This window comes from Mesoplodon densirostris, chromosome 14 (genome assembly GCF_025265405.1).
Source record: "Mesoplodon densirostris isolate mMesDen1 chromosome 14, mMesDen1 primary haplotype, whole genome shotgun sequence".
Taxonomy (NCBI): Eukaryota; Metazoa; Chordata; class Mammalia; order Artiodactyla; family Ziphiidae; genus Mesoplodon; species Mesoplodon densirostris.
Window position 1 is genome coordinate 14608482 of NC_082674.1, and position 18336 is coordinate 14626817.

Below are 18336 nucleotides of genomic sequence, written 5' to 3' on the forward strand. Positions count from 1 at the left end.
ATGTTGAGGTAGGTTGACTCTATGCCTACTTTCTGGAGAGATTTTATTATAAATGGGTGTTGAATTTTGTCAAAAGCTTTTTCTGCATCTATTGAGATGATCATATGGATTTTATCCTTCAGTTTGTTCATATGGTGTATCACACTGATTGATTTGCATGTATTGAAGAATTCTTGCATTCCTGGGATGAACCCCACTTGATCATGATGTATGATCCTTTTAATGTGCTGTTGGATTCTGTTTGCTAGTATTTTGTTGAGAATTTTTGCATCTATGTTCATCAGAGATATTGGCCTGTAGTTTTCTTCTTTCGTGACATCTTTGCCTGGCTTCAGTATCAGGGTGATAATGGCCTCGTAGAATGAGTTTGGGAGGGTCCCTCCTTCTGCTATATTTCAGAAGAGTTTGAGAAGGATAGGTGTTAGCTCTTCTCTAAATGTTTGATAAAATTTGCCTGTGAAGCCATCTGGTCCTGGGCTTTTGTTTGTTGGAAGATTATTTATTTATTTATTTGTTTTGTTGTTGTTGTTGGAAGATTTTTAATCATGGTTTCAATTTCAGTGCTTGTGATTTGTCTATTTATATTTTCTATATGTTCCTGGTTCAGTCTCAGAAGCTTGTGCTTTTCTAAGAATTTGTCCATTCCTTCCAGGTTGCCCATTTTATTGGCATATAGTTGCTTGTAGTAATCTCTCATAATCCTTTGTATTTCTGCAGTGTCAATTGCTACTTCTCCTTTTCCATTTCTAATTCTGTTGATTTGAGTCTTCTCCCTTTTTGTCTTGATGAGTCTGGCTAATAGTTTATCAATTTTGTTTATCTTCTCAAAGAACCCGCTTTTAGTTTTATTAATCTTTGCTATAATTTCCTTCATTTCTTTTCCATTTATTTCTGATCTGATCTTTATTTCTTTCCTTCTGCTAACTTTGGGTTTTGTTTGTTGTTTCTCTAGTTCCTTTAGGTGTACGGTTAGATTGTTTGAGATTTTTTTTGTTTCTTGAGGTAGGATTGTATTGCTATAAACTTCCCTCTTAGAACTGCTTTTACTGCATCCTATAGGTTTTGGGTCATCGTGTTTTCATTGTCATTTGTTTTGAGGTATTTTTTAATTTCCTCTTTCATTTCTTTGGTGATCTCTTGGTTCTTTAGTAGCATATTGTTTAACCTCCTTGTGTTTGTATTTTTTTACAGTGTTTTTTCCTGTAATTGATATCTAGTCTCATAACACTGTGGTCGGAAAAGATACTTGACACAATTTCAATTTTCTTAAATTTACCCAGGCTTGATTTATGAATGAAGATATGGTCTATCTTGGAGAATTCCAGAAGCACTTGAGAAGAAAGTGTACTCTGTTGTTTTTGGATGGACTGTCCTATAAATTTCAATGAAGTCCATCTTCTTTAATGTGTCATTTAAAGTTTGTGTTTCCTTATTTATTTTCATTTTGGATGATCTGTCCATTGGTGAAAGTGGGGTGTGAAACTCCCATACTGTTATTGTGTTACTGTCGATTTCCCCTTTTATGGCTGTTAGCATTTGCCTTATGCATTGAGGTGCTCCTGTGTTGGGTGCATAAATATTTACAATTGTCATATCTTCTTCTTGGATTCATCCCTTGATGGTTATGTAGTGTCGTTCTTTGTCTCTTTTAATAGTCTTTATTTAAAAGTATATTTTGTCTGATATGATAGTTCCTACACCAGATTCTTTAGATTTATATTTGCATGGAATATCTCTTTCCATCCCGTCACTTTCAGTCTGTATGTGTCCCTAGGTCTGAAGTAGGTGTCTTGTAGACAGAAAACATGTGGGTCTTGTTTTTGTATCCATTCAGCCAGTCTATGTCTTTTGGTTGGAGCATTTAACCCATTTACATTTAAGGTAATTATCAATATGTATGTTCCTATTACCATTGTCTTAATTGTTTTGGGTTTGTTATTGTAGGTCTTTTCCTCCTCGTGTTTCCTGCCTAGAGAAGTTCCTTTAGCATTTGTTGTAAAGCTGGTTTTGTGGTGCTGAATTCCCTTAACTTTTGCTTATCTGTAAAGATTTTAATTTCTCTGTCGAATCTGAATGAGATCCTTGCTGGGTAGAGTAATCTTGGTTGTAAGTTTTTCCCTTTCATCACTTTAAATATGTCCTGCCACTCCCTTCTGGCTTGCAGAGTTTCTGCTGCAACTTTATGAGGATTCCCTTTTGTTATTTGTTGTTTTTCCCTTGCTGCTTTTAATATTTTTTCTTTGTATTTAATTTTTGATAGCTTAATTAATATGGGTCTCGGCATGTTTTCCTTTGGGTTTATCCTGTATGTGACTCTCTGTGCTTCCTGGACTTGATTGACTATTTCCTTTCCCACGTTAGGGAAGTTTTTGACTATAATCTCTTCAAATATTTTCTCAGACCGTTTCTTTTTCTCTTCTTCTTCTGGGGCCCCTATAATTCGAATGTTGGTGTGTTCAATGTTGTCCCAGAGGTCTCTGAGACTGTCCTCAATTCTTTTCATTCTTTTTTCCTTATTTTGCTCCCTCACAGTTATTTCCACCTTTTTATCTTCCAGCTCACTTGTATGTTCTTCTGCCTCAGTTATTCTGCTATTGATTCCTTCTGGAGTATTTTTTATTTCAGTTATTATGTTGACATCACCATTTGTTTGCTCTTTAGTTCTCCTAGATCCTTGTTAAATGTTTCTTGTATATTCTTCATTCTGTTTCTGAGATTTTGGATCATCTTTACTATCATTACTCTGAATTCTTTTTCAGGTATGTTGCCTATTCGTCTTCATTTACTTGGTCTTGTAGGTTTTTACCTTGTTTCTTCATCTGTAACATTTTTTTGTCATTTCATTTTTTTTTGATGGGTGAAACTGTATTCCTATCTTACTAGTTGTTTGGCTTGAGGCGTCCAGCACTGGAGTTTGCAGGCAGTTGGATAGAGCTGGGTCTTGGTGCTGAGATTACGACCTCTGGGAGGCCTCACTCCGATTAATATTCCCTGGGGTCTGAGGTTCTCTGTTAGTCCAGTGGTTTGGACTCAGAGCTCCCACCACAGGAACTTGGGCCTGCCCTCCAGCCTGGGAACCAAGATCCCTCAAGCTGCATGGCATGGCAAAAGAAAAGAAAAGGAGCAGTACAATATCAAAGAATAAGAAACAAAATACAATTAGAAAGATAAAAAACTGGGCTTCCCTGGTGGCGCAGTGGTTGAGAATCTGCCTGCCAATGCAGGGGACAAGGGTTTGAGCCCCGGTCCGGGAAGATCCCACATGCCGCGGAGCAACTAGGCCTGTGAGCCACAACTACTGAGCCTGGCACATCTGGTGCCTGTGCTCCCAACAAGAGAGGCCGCGATAGTGAGAGGCCCGTGCACCACGATGAAGAGTGGCCCCTGCTTGCCACAACTAGAGAAAGCCCTTGCACAGAAACGAAGACCCAACACAGCCAAAAAATAAATAAATTAATTAATTAAAAAATAAAAATAAATTAAAAAAAGAAACGGCCAAAGTGTTAAAAAAAAAAAAGGAAAAAGAAAGAAAGATAAAAAATATACTAGGACAAATAAAAATATAGTTGAAAGAATCGGTTGCTGGGGGTTCCTCCCTTCCCCTTAGGTGTCTGTGGTCCCCCACCGGTGCCTGTTAGGTGCCCTAGTTGTGTGGAGACACGAATTCCGTGTCCTCCTAGTCCGCCATCTTGACTCTGCCCACTGTATGTGTCTTGATATCTGTAATTTACCTTGTTTTTCATTAAACAAGTGGGATAGCTCACGAATGGATAGAGATAGATAGATGTATAGATAATAAAGGCAGAACAGTAAAATGTGAATAATAAAATCTAGTTAGTGAGTATATTGGTAGGTGTAGACTGATTTATAACCCTCAGATTCCTTGGAGTTTCACTCTGGAACATGATGAAGCAGAGAAAGCCAGTCCCTGGCTCTAGACCTGCATCCCATGGCCTGCCCCCTTCTTCTACAACCCCTTCTTGTTTCACACACAGATTTATATCACGTTCTCCTTCTTGTTTCACACCATTTCTTATCCCACACTGAGAAGATCTTCCTGTTGCTCGACATCCAAGCTGTGTCCAATACCCCACCAGTCCATCACGTCTCCAGCTTAGGGATGTACAGTCTAGTGTGCATGTACCAGTGGTGTCATCCCACCCACAAGAGACCTGACTCAGGGAAGAGTCCCACACTATCTTTGGAGGTAGGTTCATTACTATCTTTTTGAATAGGTAATTTGAGTCCTGAGTACTAAGCATATGCTCTAGAAGCAGAGGTAGAGAGACCACATGTTCTAGGCTTCACACTCTTCACATTATAGAAAGGAACATGGCAGCAGTAAACCCAGAGCAGCGCTCTCTAGAAACATGGGACTGAGGACAGGGACTTTGTAACAGATTGTACATATATATTTTAAGAAGCTACAATAATATCTCCCATCCACATATTTTTATTATGTGACTGACAATTCTCCCATCTTTCGCTGGGGTTTATATCCTCTTCCCTTGAAATTGGGAGAGTCCTCTGACAGCTTTGATTAATAAAGTACAGTGGAAGAAATTATGCAACTTGCAAGGCTAGGTCATAAAAATGTCCTTCACTTTTGCCTTATTCTCTGGGAGTGCTCATGCTTGAAGCCCAGCAACCATGCTGTAAGGAAGCCCAAGCACCCTGTGGAGAGGTCCACAGTGAGGAACCAAGGATCCCAGCTTACAGCCATGGCTGAGCTCTTAACCAACAGTCACCACCAAACTGTCATCCATATGGGTGAACCATCTTGGAAATGGATCCTCCAGCTCCTAGTTGAGCTATCCCAGCTGATGGCATATGGAAAAGAGATGAGCCACCCCTGCTGAGTCCTGTCCAATTTTCAGATTCGTTATCAAAATAAATGATTACTGTTGTTTTCAGAAGAATTAAGCCATTAAGTTTGAGGGTGGTTTGATTACTGATACTCAGTAATAGCATCTGAGACAGGCTCTGTGTGCCCAGAACTATGGACAGTACACTTTACTCATTTTCCTTCCTGACCAATGTAAATTTTTCCTTTAACACCTTATCCTTTCTGAAGTTGTATCAAAACCCCATTTGGTTTAACTATATTCTGTGTTTCCATAACACATTGTGTATTCTCTATCCTAGCATACATGACACATATTCAATTTATACATTTATGTATTTGTCCTACTAGACTGTTAGGACAAAGACTACACCTTATTCCCTCTGGAGCTTCGGTACCTAGCACTAGATCTTACATATAGGAAGGATTCCAAAATATTCACTAAACTAAAATAAAAGTTACAGCCTGCTTCAGAGTTTTCCATTAATGATTTAACTAAGGGTATTGTAGATATGGCCAGAAACAAAAACTGATTGCTAACAGAGAGCAATATCAGGGAGAAGGAAAATCAAAGTCTGCCACTAAAGGGAAAACCAAGGAGGGCCAAGAAGATTTAGTGCTAGTGTTACCTGCTGCCTGCAAAGGAGTAAACATTACCCTCAGATGTGGTAATGGTGCTTTTATAAGACAACCACAAAATGTTTTCTTCCAACATATTTGCCTCCTTTCTTGAGAGCCAAGTCCATTGTGAGCATTTTCACTCCTCAGGAAATTTCGGGCTTCCCTGGTGGCACAATGGTTAAGAATCTACCTGCCAATGCAGGGGACACGGGTTTGAGCCCTGGCCCAGGAAGATCCCACATGCTGTGGAGCAACTAAGCCCATGTGCCACAACGACTGAGCCGCACTCTAGAGCCCATGAGCCACAACTATGGAGCCCAAGTGCCACAACTACTGAAGCCCGCTCGCCTAGAGCCTGGGCTACAAAACAAGAGAAGCCACCACAATGAGAAGCCCACACACCACAATGAAGAGTAGCCCCTGCTCATCGCAACTAGAGAAAACCTGCGCACAGCTACGAAGACCCAACGCAGCCAAAATTAAATAAATAAATAAATTTATTAAAAATGAAAGAAAGAAATTTGGATGGGCTAGAATGAGTCCAGAATAACCCATTACACTGAAAATCAGAAGTTTCAAGAGTGCATTTTCTTTGACAATTGTAAAGAAAATGGACACCATTAATAAGTATTCCAGTCTTTAGTATTTTGAGAACTACTCCAAACAAAGAAAGGAAATGATCAACTATCACCATTATTATAAGAAGAGAATGTGAGAAAAATAAACTGTACCATGGTCTATTTCAACCCAGATAAGATTTACAATTTTGAAAATACATTAAGTTTTCAGCACTATGAAAGTTTTTTGATTGGTTTCCTCTTACAAGAAAATTCTTTTCTATTTCCTAGGAGACTGCTCAGGAGAATTCTAGGCAGGAGTTTAAAAAGAATTTTGCCTGGGGGAGACATTTTTTTTTCTTTTAATGATTCTGGGCCTCTCATTCTCATTCCCAGCCCTAATATCTCTGTCTGGGCATAGGCTGGAAGTGTCAACAATCTGTGAGATACCCCAATTCTCACAGTACTCAAAAGGCTCACCTTAGAACTTGAACTTACCAAGGGAAAATAAATTAACCCAGTCCCTCTAGGAGGTAACCAAAGACCAATTCATTTTTCATCCTGCTTCTCCCTTCCAAAGATTGTTTTATCCTAAGACTGGTTCCTTTTGCTATCATAGGATACCTACCAATAGGTATCTTTCTTCATTCTTGCCAACAGGCGAGACAGACCATCTCTGGAGGTTTTTCTTCTAATCAAAAAAATTTTACCAAAAACCTGTAAAAAAAAAGAACTGGAACTCCTGGCTCGGGGTCCTTCCCCTCTGCCGTCACCAAGCTGCCCCGGAGATTCAGGGCAGAGTGGCCCCACACCTGGCACCCAGAACGAAGCCCACGTTTGGGCAGAGCTGGAACTCCTGGCTTGGGGTCCCTCCCATCCACCGTCACTGAGCTGTCCTGCAGCCCCAGGGCAGGGCAGCCTCACTGCACTGCCGGCTCTGGAGGGGCCCCACTGGCTGAAGCCACGACCCTCTTGGGGACCGTGGGCCAGTTGTTTCAACAAGTAGCTTAAAGACAAAACAGAAACACAAGGTTTGTTCCTAAGATCATGTTGATGTGAAACCAGGGGTGGCCACCTTGGGCCAGCTTGCGGGATCTTGGTTCCCAAGCTGGAGGTCAGGTCCAAGCTCCTGTGGTGGGAGCTCCGAGTCCAAACCACTGGACTAACAGAGAACCTCAGACCCCAGGGAATATAAGATGCAGTAAGGCCCGCCGGAGGGCCACATCTCAGCACCAAGACCCAGCTCTATTCAACTACCTGCAAACTCGAGTGTTGGACAACTCAGGCCAAACAACCAGTAAGACAGGAATATAGCACCAAAAATTAAAAAAAAATAAAAAAGAAATGACAAAGAAATATGCTACAGACTAAGGAGAAAGGTAAAAACCTACAAGATCAAATAAATGAAGATGAAATAGTCAATCTACCAGAAAAAGAATTCAGAGTAATGACAGTAAAGATGATCCAAAATCTTGGAAACAGAATGGCGAAAATACAAGACACATTTAACAAGGATCTAGAAGAACTAAAGAGCAAACAAAAAGTGATGAACACAATAACTGAAATTAAAAATAGTCTAGAAGGAATCAATAGCAGAATAACTGAGGAAGAAGAACGTGTAAGTGAGCTGGAAGATAAAAAGGTGGAAATAACTGCAAGGGAGCAGAATAAAGAAAAATGAATGAAAAGAATTGAGGACAGTCTCAGAGACCACTGAGACACCATTAAACGCACCAGCATTCGAACTATAGGGGTTTCAGAAGGAGAAGAGAAAAAGAAGGGTCTGAGAAAATATTTGAAGAGATTATAGTCGAAAACTTCTCTAACATGGGAAAGGAAATAGTCAATTAAGTCCAGGAAGCACAGAGAGTACCATAAAGGATAAACCCAAAGAGAAACATGCCAAGACACATATTAATCTAACTATCAAAAATTAAATACAAACAAAAAATATTAAAAGCAGCAAGGGAAAAGCAACAAATAACATACACGGGAATGCCCAAAAGGTTAACAGCTGATCTTTCAGCAGAAACTCTGCAAGCCAGAAGGTAATGGCAGGAAATATTTAAAGTGATGAAAGGGAAAAACCTATAATGAAGATTACTTTACCCAGCAAGGATCTCATTCAGACTCAACAGAGAAATTAAAACCTTTACAGACAAGCGAAAGTTAAGGGAATTCAGCACCACAAAACCAGCTTTACAACAAATGCTAAAGGGACTTCTCTAGGCAGGACACACAAGTGAAGGAAAAGACCTACAATAACAAACCCAAAACAATTAAGAAAATGGGAATAGGAACATACATATCGATAATTACCTTAAATGTAAATGGGTTAAATGTTCCAACCAAAAGACATAGACTGGCTGAATGGATACAAAAACAAGACCCACATATATTCTGTCTACAAGACACCTACTTCAGACCTAGGGATACAAACAGATTGAAAGTGAGGGGATGGAAAAAGATATTCCATGAAAATGGAAATCAAAAGAAAGCTGGAGTAGCAATTCTCATATCAGACAAAATAGATTGAAATAAAGACTATTACAAGAGACAAAGAAGGATACTATATAATGATCAAGAGATCAATCCACGAAGAAGATATAATAATTGTAAATATTTATGCACCCAACACAGGAGCACCTCAATACATAAGGCAATTGCTAACAGCCATAAAAGGGGAAATCGACAGTAACACAATAATAGTAGGGGAGTTTAACACCCCACTTTCACCAATGGATGGATCATCCAAAGTGAAAATAAATAAGGAAACACAAGCTTTAAATGACACATTAAACAAGATGGACTTCATTAATATTTATAGGACATTCCATCCAAAAGCAACAGAATACAATTTCTTCTCAAGTCCTCATGGAACATTCTCCAGGATAGACCATATCTTGTGTCACAAATCAAGCCTTGGTAAATTTAAGAAAATGGAAATTATATCAAGTATCTTTTCCAACCACAACGTTATGAGACTACATATCAATTACAGGAAAAAAAACTGTAAAACATACAAACACATGGAGGCTAAACAATACACTACTGAATAACCAAGAGATGACTGAAGAAATCAAAGAGGAAATAAAAAAATACCTAGAAACAGATGACAATGAAAACACAATGACCCCAAACCTATGGGATGCAGCAAAAGCAGTTCTAAGAGGGAAGTAAATAGCAATACAATCCTACCTCAAGAAACAAAAAAAAATCTCAAATAAACAACCTAACCTTACACCTAAAGCAATTAGAGAAAGAAGAATTAAAAAAAAAAACAACGTTAGCAGAAGGAAAGAAATCATAAAGATCAGATCAGAAATAAATGAAAAAGAAATGAAGGAAATGATAGCAAAGATCAATAAAACTAAAAGCTGGTTCTTTGAGAAGATAAAATTGATAAACCATTAGACAGACTCATCAAAAAAAATGGGAGATGACTCAAATCAACAGAATTAGAAATGAAAAAGGAGAAGTAACAACTGACACTGCAGAAATACAAAGGATCATGAGAGATTAGTACAAGTAACTATATGCCAATAAAATGGACAACCTGGAAGAAATGGACAAATTCTTAGAAAAGCACAACCTTCCGAGACTGAACCAGGAAGATATAGAAAATATAAACAGAACAACCACTAGCACTGAAACTGAAACCATGATTAAAACCTTCCAACAAACAAAAGCCCAGGACCAGATGGCTTCACAGGCGAATGCCATCGAACATTTAGAGAAGAGCTAACACCTATCTTTCTCAAACTCTTCCAAAACATAGCAGAGGGAGGAACACTCCCAAACTGATTCTAGGAGGCCACCACCACCCTGATACCAAAACCAGACAAAGTTGTCATAAAAAAAGAAAACTATAGGGCAATATTTCTCATGAACATAGATGCAAAAATCCTTAACAAAATACTAGCAAACAGAATCCAACAGCACATTAAAAGGATCATACATCATGATCAAGTGGGGTTTATCCAAGCAACGCCAGGATTCTTCAATAATCAAATCAATCAATGTGATACACCATATTAACAAATTGAAGGATAAAAAGCATATGATCATCTCAATAGATGCAGAAAAAGCTTTTGACAAAATTCAACACATATTTATGATAAATACTCTCCACAAAGTAGGCATAGAGTGAACCTACCTCAACATAATAAAGGCCATATATGACAAACCCACAGCCAACATCGTTCTCAATGGTGAAAACATGAAACCATTTCCTCTAAGATCAGGAAGAAGACAAGGTTGCCCACTCTCACCACTATTATTCAACATAGTTTTGTAAGTTTTAGCCACAGCAATCAGAGAAGATAAAGAAATAAAAGGAATCAAAATTGGAAAAGAAGTAAAACTGTCACTGTTTGCAGATGACATGATACTATACATAAAGAATCCTAATGATGCTATCAGAAAACTACTAGAGCTAATCAATGAATTTGGTAGAGTAGCAGGATACAAAATTAATGCAAAGAAATCTCTTGAATTCCTATACACTAATGATGCAAAATCTGAAAGAGAAATTAAGGACACAGTGCCATTTACCCTTGCAACAAAAAGGATAAAAAACATAGGAATAAACCTACCTAAGGTGACAAAAGAACTGTATGCAGAAAACTATAAGACACTCATGAAAGAAATGAAAGATGATACAAACAGATGGAGAGGTATACCATGTTTTTGGATTGGAAGAATCAACATTGTGAAAATGACTATGCTACCCAAAGCAATCTACAGATTCAGTGCATCCCTATCAAACTAGCAATGGCATTTTTCACAGACCTAGAACAAAAAAATTCACAATTTGTATGGAAACACAAAAGACCCCAAGTAGCCAAAGCAATCTTGAGAAAGAAAAATGGAGCTGGAGGAATCAGACTTTCTGACTTCAGACTATACTACAAAGCTACAGTAATCAAGACAGTAGGGTACTGGCACAAGAACAGAAATATAGATCAGTGGAACAGGATAGAAAGCCCAGAGATAAACCCATGCACATATGGTCACCTTATCTTTGATAAAGGAGGCAAGAGTATACAATGGAGAAAAGACAGCCTCTTCAAAAGTGGTGCTGGGAAAAATGGCCAACTACATCTAAAAGAATGAAATTTGAACATTTCCTAACACCATGCACAAAAATAAACTCAGAATGGATTAAAGACCTACATCTAAGGCCAGACACTATAAATCTCTTAGAGGAAATAATAGGCAGAACATGCTATGACATAAATCACAGCAAGATCCTTTTTGACCCACCTCCTAGAGAAATAGAAATAAAAACAAAAATAAACAAATGGCACCTAATGAAACTTAAAAGCTTTTTGCACAGCAAAGGAAACCATAAACAAGACGAAAAGAGAACCCTCAGAATCGGAGAAAATTTTTGCAAATGAAGCAACTGACAAAGGATTCATCTCCAAAATATACAAGCAGCTCGTTCAGCTCAATATCAAAAAAAAAAAAAACAAATAACCCAACCCCAAAATGGGCAGAAGACCTAAACAGACATTTCTCCAAAGATATACAGATTGCCAACAAACATATGAAAAGATGCTCAACATCACTAATTATCAGAGAAATGCAAGTCAAAACTACAATGTGGTATCACGTCACACCAGTCAGAATGGCCATCACCAAAAATATACAAACAATAAATGCTGGAGAGGGTGTGGAGATAAGGGAACCCTCTTACACTGTTGGTGGGAATGTAACTTGATACAGCCACTATGGAGAACAGTATGGAGGTTCCTTAAAAAACTAAGAATAGAAGTACCACATGACCCAGCAATCCCACTACTGGGTATATATCCTGAGAAAACCATAATTCAAAAAGAGTCATATACCACAATGTTCATTGTAGCACTAGTTACAATAGGCAAGACGTGGAAGCAACGTAAATGTCCATCAAAGATGAATGTATCAAGAAGATATGGCACATATATGCAATGGAATATTACCCAGCCATAAAAAGAAATGAAACTGAACTATTTGTAGTGAGTTGGATGGACCTAGAGTCTGTCATTCAGAGTGAAGTAAGTCAGAAAGAGGAAAACAAACACCATATGCTAACACATATATATGGAATCTAAAAAAAAAAAAAAAAAAGGTTCTGATGAACCTATGGGCAGGACAGGAATAAACACACAGACGTAGAGAATGGACCTGAGGACACGGGAATGGGGAGAGTAAGCTGGTACAAAGTGAGAGAGTAACACTGACATATATACACTTCCAAATGTAAAATAGATAACTAGTGGGAAGCAACCACATAGCACAGGGAGAATAGCTCGGTGCTTTGTGACCACCTAGAGGGGTGGGATACTGAGGGTGGGAGGGAGACAAAAGAGGGAGGGGATATGGGGATATACGTATACGTAGAGCTGATTCACTTTGTTATAAAGCAGAAACTAACACAACATTGCAAAGCAATTATACTCCAAAAAAGATGTTAAAAAAAACCTAAAAAATATCATCTTATATCTCATTGCTTGAATGTGTAATTCCTGCTCATTTATAAACAAGTTTTTGTTTTTATTTTCCAACAGGGAATGCCACATGGTGATTAGCTTATGCCTGAGCTCCCACATTATTCTTTGGCAACAAGAGAAGGAATGGCCATGATTGATTTAATGTCACCAAGAGCCCAAACCTGGAGCACAGAAGCTTCACAAAGGAAGTGCTAGAATGCTTGCTGGAGAAACAAACAGTGCTCACGGAGTATTGCTATCTACACTAAAAGAAATGCTGTCAAGCATTTGCTGGGCTGGTTAGTTTTTTGATGTGTGCCTTCCATTTTATGTTTTGTTTTCTACTGGTGTCTTGCAAGGATTTTTTAGTAGCAACAAAACTAACCAAAAGCAGAAAGTGGCACTGGCCTATTCTGCCTTTCAAGGGAAGACAACCTGGCAGGGACATTTGCTTGTGAAGGTGAATAAATGAAGCAGGGTGCTTCAGAATCTGAGAAGAAATTCCAGACTCAGATCTTGTTAAGGAATGAGATACCTCAGAATCTGTCAGATTCTCCGAGGGGTTGGGAAAGAGCCCTGGGGACTTTTGTGCCCTTGTTGCCCTTGGCTAAGATCAGGAGGATCCTGGTGTTTGAAGAGCTGGGGAGGAAGGCTGTGTGGCACTGACTCAGCAGGAGGACTTCTAAGGACATGTTCTCAGCTTTATCCTCTCAGAGTACAGGTTACACAGCACTTTAAAAACTTCTGCCTCTGTGGCCCGATGAGATTGGGAAATACATTTGCTGTTCCAGATATTTATTTAAAAGTTTCACTTTCACTTAATAAATCCATAGCCATGGCATACATGGAAGGTTTCCCCAAATGGTAATTTATGCTTATTGAAGAATTACTTTTCAAAGTGCATGGGCCACCTGTCACGGAGGGCAATTGCGGCCACTCAATTTTTAGACTTATTGGCTGTTATAGATTTGGGAGTTGATATATTTTTGAAATGTTTATGCTTTCTTTTTCTTGTTAATTATCGATCTAAACCTTTATGGATTCTGAGAGATTTGTGAACAAGGCTTTCATTAATCCCCAAGGCTGCTGAGGAGTCCAGGCAATAGAATTCCCAGGTCACAGATATGCAGGAAACTTGGGAACCAACAGGCTAATTCCCAGGGTCACACAGTGGGTCAGTGCTGGCCAAACTCACAGAGTTTATAATAGGGATACCAGCCATCCTGCTGCTCACCAAAGACGACCCTTTAGCTGTACCTAGAGCGCATGGTCAAGGGTGGCCCAGAAGCAATGGGATGTAGACACGTCCCTTCCCAACCCTCGTGGGACCTCCTCTACAACTGGGACGCCTATCCTGTGCCGTGTGCCTACCACCGCCTGAGTGTACTCTACCTTCCAGTGGATTTGTCCCCTTAGTCTAAAGCACGCATGGAAGACTTCCAGACGCTAAACCCTCCTCTTATCTAACACTCTCTCCCTTCTCTTCCCTCTTATATCCTACCTTCCCACCATCTAAGGCAACAGAAGGTCTTAAAAATAGAAACATTGGCTAGAAGCTCTCAGAACATGATGCTCCCCAGAGCATCAGAGTATGGGGAGTCCAAGGTGACGGGCTTTCTTGATTCTTCCTCATTGGTGTGAGCCAGTGGGGGGCCTTAGACCAGCCACAAGCCCTGCCACAGATGGGGCAGGTACAGGAGCCACAGAGCCCACGCAAGGATGCCACCTGCTCGGGCCCACAGAAGGAAGAAGGGAGGAGGGTGGCGCTTGGTTTTCCCATTGTGTGTTCTTCAGGGACCTGAGGGGAGCCTCCAGTGCCTTGCTCACTCCCAGTGATCTCCTCAGAGGATATTTGCTAAAGAGAAAACTCAGAACCTTTTTTCTTTCTGTATAAAAGCCTGCCTTCACCTATCCAGCCTTCCAGAAGTATTTTAGTATTGATAATTCTGAGTTCTGGCATGTGCCTCCCTGGCACTTTCTTACCTCTTATTTCCTTGGAAGTTCTGGCTTTGAAGTAAACACAATGCAGTTTGATGTGGATAATGCAGAAGCAGACCTCAGATCCTGGAGACCTTAAATGCTAAGGTGACGGTCAGATGTTACCCAGCGGGCCGTAGAGAGCCCTTTTCCAAAGTGTCCGCTTCCCGCTTTGGGAACTAGAGAAGACCCAGCCTCCTTCCTTCTTGGGCCAGAGACACCCACGAGGCCTACTCCGCTCCAAACCTGCATGAGAACTGGTGGGCTCTCACAGCTAGACCGCCGACCCTGTCGCTGCTGGACACAGGATGTCCATGCTGGGAAGGCCCTGAGAACCCTCCCTGCCCAAGCCCCTCGTATGTCAGAAACAAGGACACGACACAGAGGCCCTCTGGGTGGATATAAAGGCACCAATCATTCCATCACATGCTCCTGATTACAAATTCAACAATGATGGGGCCCGGGTGGGGTGCTTGCCTCCAGGAGGCCTGTGGTTTTATGTGTGTGAGCAAACACATTTTGTTTAAGTAGACCTTCCTCCTGCCCCCCGCCTCCAGCCCCGCCTCCAACACCCCGTCTTTATTCATTGCTAACAGATGCGGCCAGGATACAGCCAGGCAAGAGCAGGAGCACACGGGCTCCCTCGCGGGTGAGAAGAGGGAAAACTGATGAGCTGCCACAGAGCGGTGTGTGTAGGGCCTTGGCTTTGAATTCTGATTCCTCCCCACCTCCTCCCCCAACTGCCCACCCCCCAGCTCACCAGGCTTTCCAACAATTTCTGTTCTGTGTCCTTCACATCTGAGAATGGCCAGATGAAAGAGCCTATGCGAGCAGCTAAGGAGCGGGTGCTCATCCTGACAACCGCATTGAGGCCCAGGAACTGGTCGACAGCCTCCTCCCAAGGTACCCAGCTGGGAGGCTCGTGCTGAGAGCCCTGGAAGGAGCAGTTCCCTATGGAGCCCACAGCCACCTCCCCTGGCGCTGCAAATGTGCCTGGTGTGCAGCACAAACCACCTGGAGCCAGAGCCAGAGCAGGCCAAGGCTGAGAAGGGGGCGGAGAAGGGGCACGGGTGAGACTTGAGTAAGAGCCTCAGGACCACAGCTCTCTCGAGCCTCCTTCCCATCCATTTGAACATCTTAGCCTGCTGGCATCTTACAGTGTCACATGAAAGATTCCCCTGTAGTAACGAGCTTGCCTACATGTCCTGCTAGGTAATGACCATCCTCAGGGCGTGGGTCCAGGGACGCCTCTCCTTGGAAGCCTACTCTGATACCCACTGCAAGGTGGTCACCGCTGCCTCTGGGCTCCACAGCTGGGCTTGCACGCATGGTACTCTGTGCCTGAGGAACTTGTGAATGCCTCTGCATCCCCCTCAGGGATCCTCTCTCCCGTGCCCCAGCCCAGGGCCCACAGCACAGCCGTTGCTCAATAAGTGTGAGTCTGATCAATTACAAACTAGAAGCATGAATGGGCTTGGTGTCAGAGACCTGAATGGGAACCCTGGCTCTGCCGTTCACACCAGCTGTGTGACCTTGACTGTGTCCCACAGCCACAGGAAAACTTGGCCTCCTCACTGAAAAATGGAATCATTGGTCTCATCCCTGCCCTCTTACACCATCACTTTTATGGGCTCAAATAAGAAATCAGATGTTAAAGGGCTATATCCGTTGTACAACACAGTACACAAGTAAACTGACATTATAATCGCTGTGCTTTTACTACTTCCATTATTATTACTCCAAGGTTTATTACTATTAATAATGGATACTGGAAGGAGGACCCTTCTGAAGAAGTTCATTTCAATTACTCAATAAATTTTTCTAAAAGGAATTAATTTCATTTATTCTCCTCTTGAGGTCAGTTTCAGCACAGAGGAGAGGAGGGGATAGGAGATCCCTCAGGTGGAAAACTGAGGAATTTGGGTCAACCCCTCCCACCCATCCACCCCAAATGTACTGACCCACTGGTCCGAACTGTGTGCTCTCATAACCTCAGGAGCTCCTGATCTCTCAAAGTGGGCAGCGACCACCTTCCTGGGATCTAACATGGTATGCACAAAAGTTTAAAAACTGAACGTGGGGCTTCCCTGGTGGCACAGTGGTTGAGAGTCCGCCTGCCGATGCAGGGGACACGGGTTCATGCCCCGGTCTGGGAAGATCCCACGTGCCGCGGGGCGGCTGGGCCCATGAGCCATGGCTACTGAGCCTGCGCATCCGGAGCCTGTGCTCCTCAATGGGAGAGGCCACAACAGTGAGAGGCCTGCGTACCGCAAAAAAAAAAAAAAAAAAAGAATCCGCCTGCCAACGCAGGGGACACGGGTTCGAGCCCTGGTCCAGGAAGATCCCAAATGCCACAGAGCAACTAAGCCTGTGTGCCACAACTACCGATGTGCTCTAGAGCCCACAAGCCATGACTAATGAGCCTACGCACCGCATCTACTGATGCCCGCGTGCCTAGAGCCCGTGCTCCGCAACGAGAGAAGCCATGGCAATGAGCAGCCCGCACACAGCAACGAAGAGCAGCCCCCACTCGCCGCAACTAGAGAAAGCCCTCGCGCGGCAACGAAGACCCAACACCAGCCAAAAATAATAAATAAATAAAAATAAATACATTTATATATTTAAAAATGTAAGCCTAAATTTAAAAAAAAAAAACTGAATGTGCCATGAAAAGACATGGGGGAAACACGAATGCATATTATCACCGAGTGAAGGAAGCCAGCCTGAAAAGGCTACATACTCTATGATCCCAACATTAGGACATTCTGGAAAAGGCAGAACTATGGAGACAGTAAAAAGATCAGTGGTCGCCAGGGCTTAAGGGGGAGGGATGAATAGCCAGAGCCCAGAGGATTTTAGAACAGTGGACATACTGGGTATGATACCATAATGATAGATACATGTCATTATACATACGTCCAGATGCAGAGACTGTACACCACCACAAGTGAACGGTAATGGAGACTGTGGATTTGGGGTGATTATGATGTGTCAACATAGGTTTAGCCGCTGTAACAAATGGACCACTCTGGTGTGGGATGTTGACAATGAGGGAGGCTGTGCCTGCGTGGGGACAAGGGATTTAAGGGGAAATTCTCTACATTTCAATTTTGCTGTGAACCTAAAACTGCTCTAAAAGAATCTCTTTGAAAAAGGGAATATGTGCCTCGTAAAAGAAACTCATATTTGCTTCTTTGGGAATCCTGAAAGCTGACCTAGCTGTTTGGCTTTTCATAAGATTTGGGGCCACTTTCAGGGCTTCCTGAGGGAGAGCAAAGTGGGACCGGAAATTAACAAGGACGTTAAGGACCAGAGGAGGACACGCTAGGAGGGAAGGGACGTGAGAAATACAGCCCAGGGCATGCCCAGCTCCCAGCCCAGCCACAGGCCCTCCAGTAATGGAGGGCCATGGACTTTCTGCATCTTTGGTTATCACTTCCTGCCCAGCGCTTCATGAACTTTCTTGCCCTCATCACCTTGGCATGAGCCCTGCCGTTTTGTCTCTCCATGGCTGGAAGCAAGAGCAGCAGATGGACGTTAGGGAGGAGGGTGGTCTTGGTCTCTTTCCCTTTTGAGTCTTCCTGTGAGCACTGTCTCTGCATGTATGAGTGTGCTTCCTGGCTCTGCCTAGCTAGGTTTTCCTCAAGCCACCTTGGGGACACCACTGTTGGGGGGCGGGCGACAGGGGAGACCTACTACAGAAAACCCTGCGGAGGCCGTGGGAACAGGCACAGGTGCTCAGAAAGTGCTGCTCTGGGGTCAAGGGGAGAAAGAAGGTTCTGCTTCTGCCCCCGGGGATGAAACTCCCCCAGAAGTCCCAACCCACTGTGCTGCCTTGCAAGCGGGGTCTAGTGGCAGAATT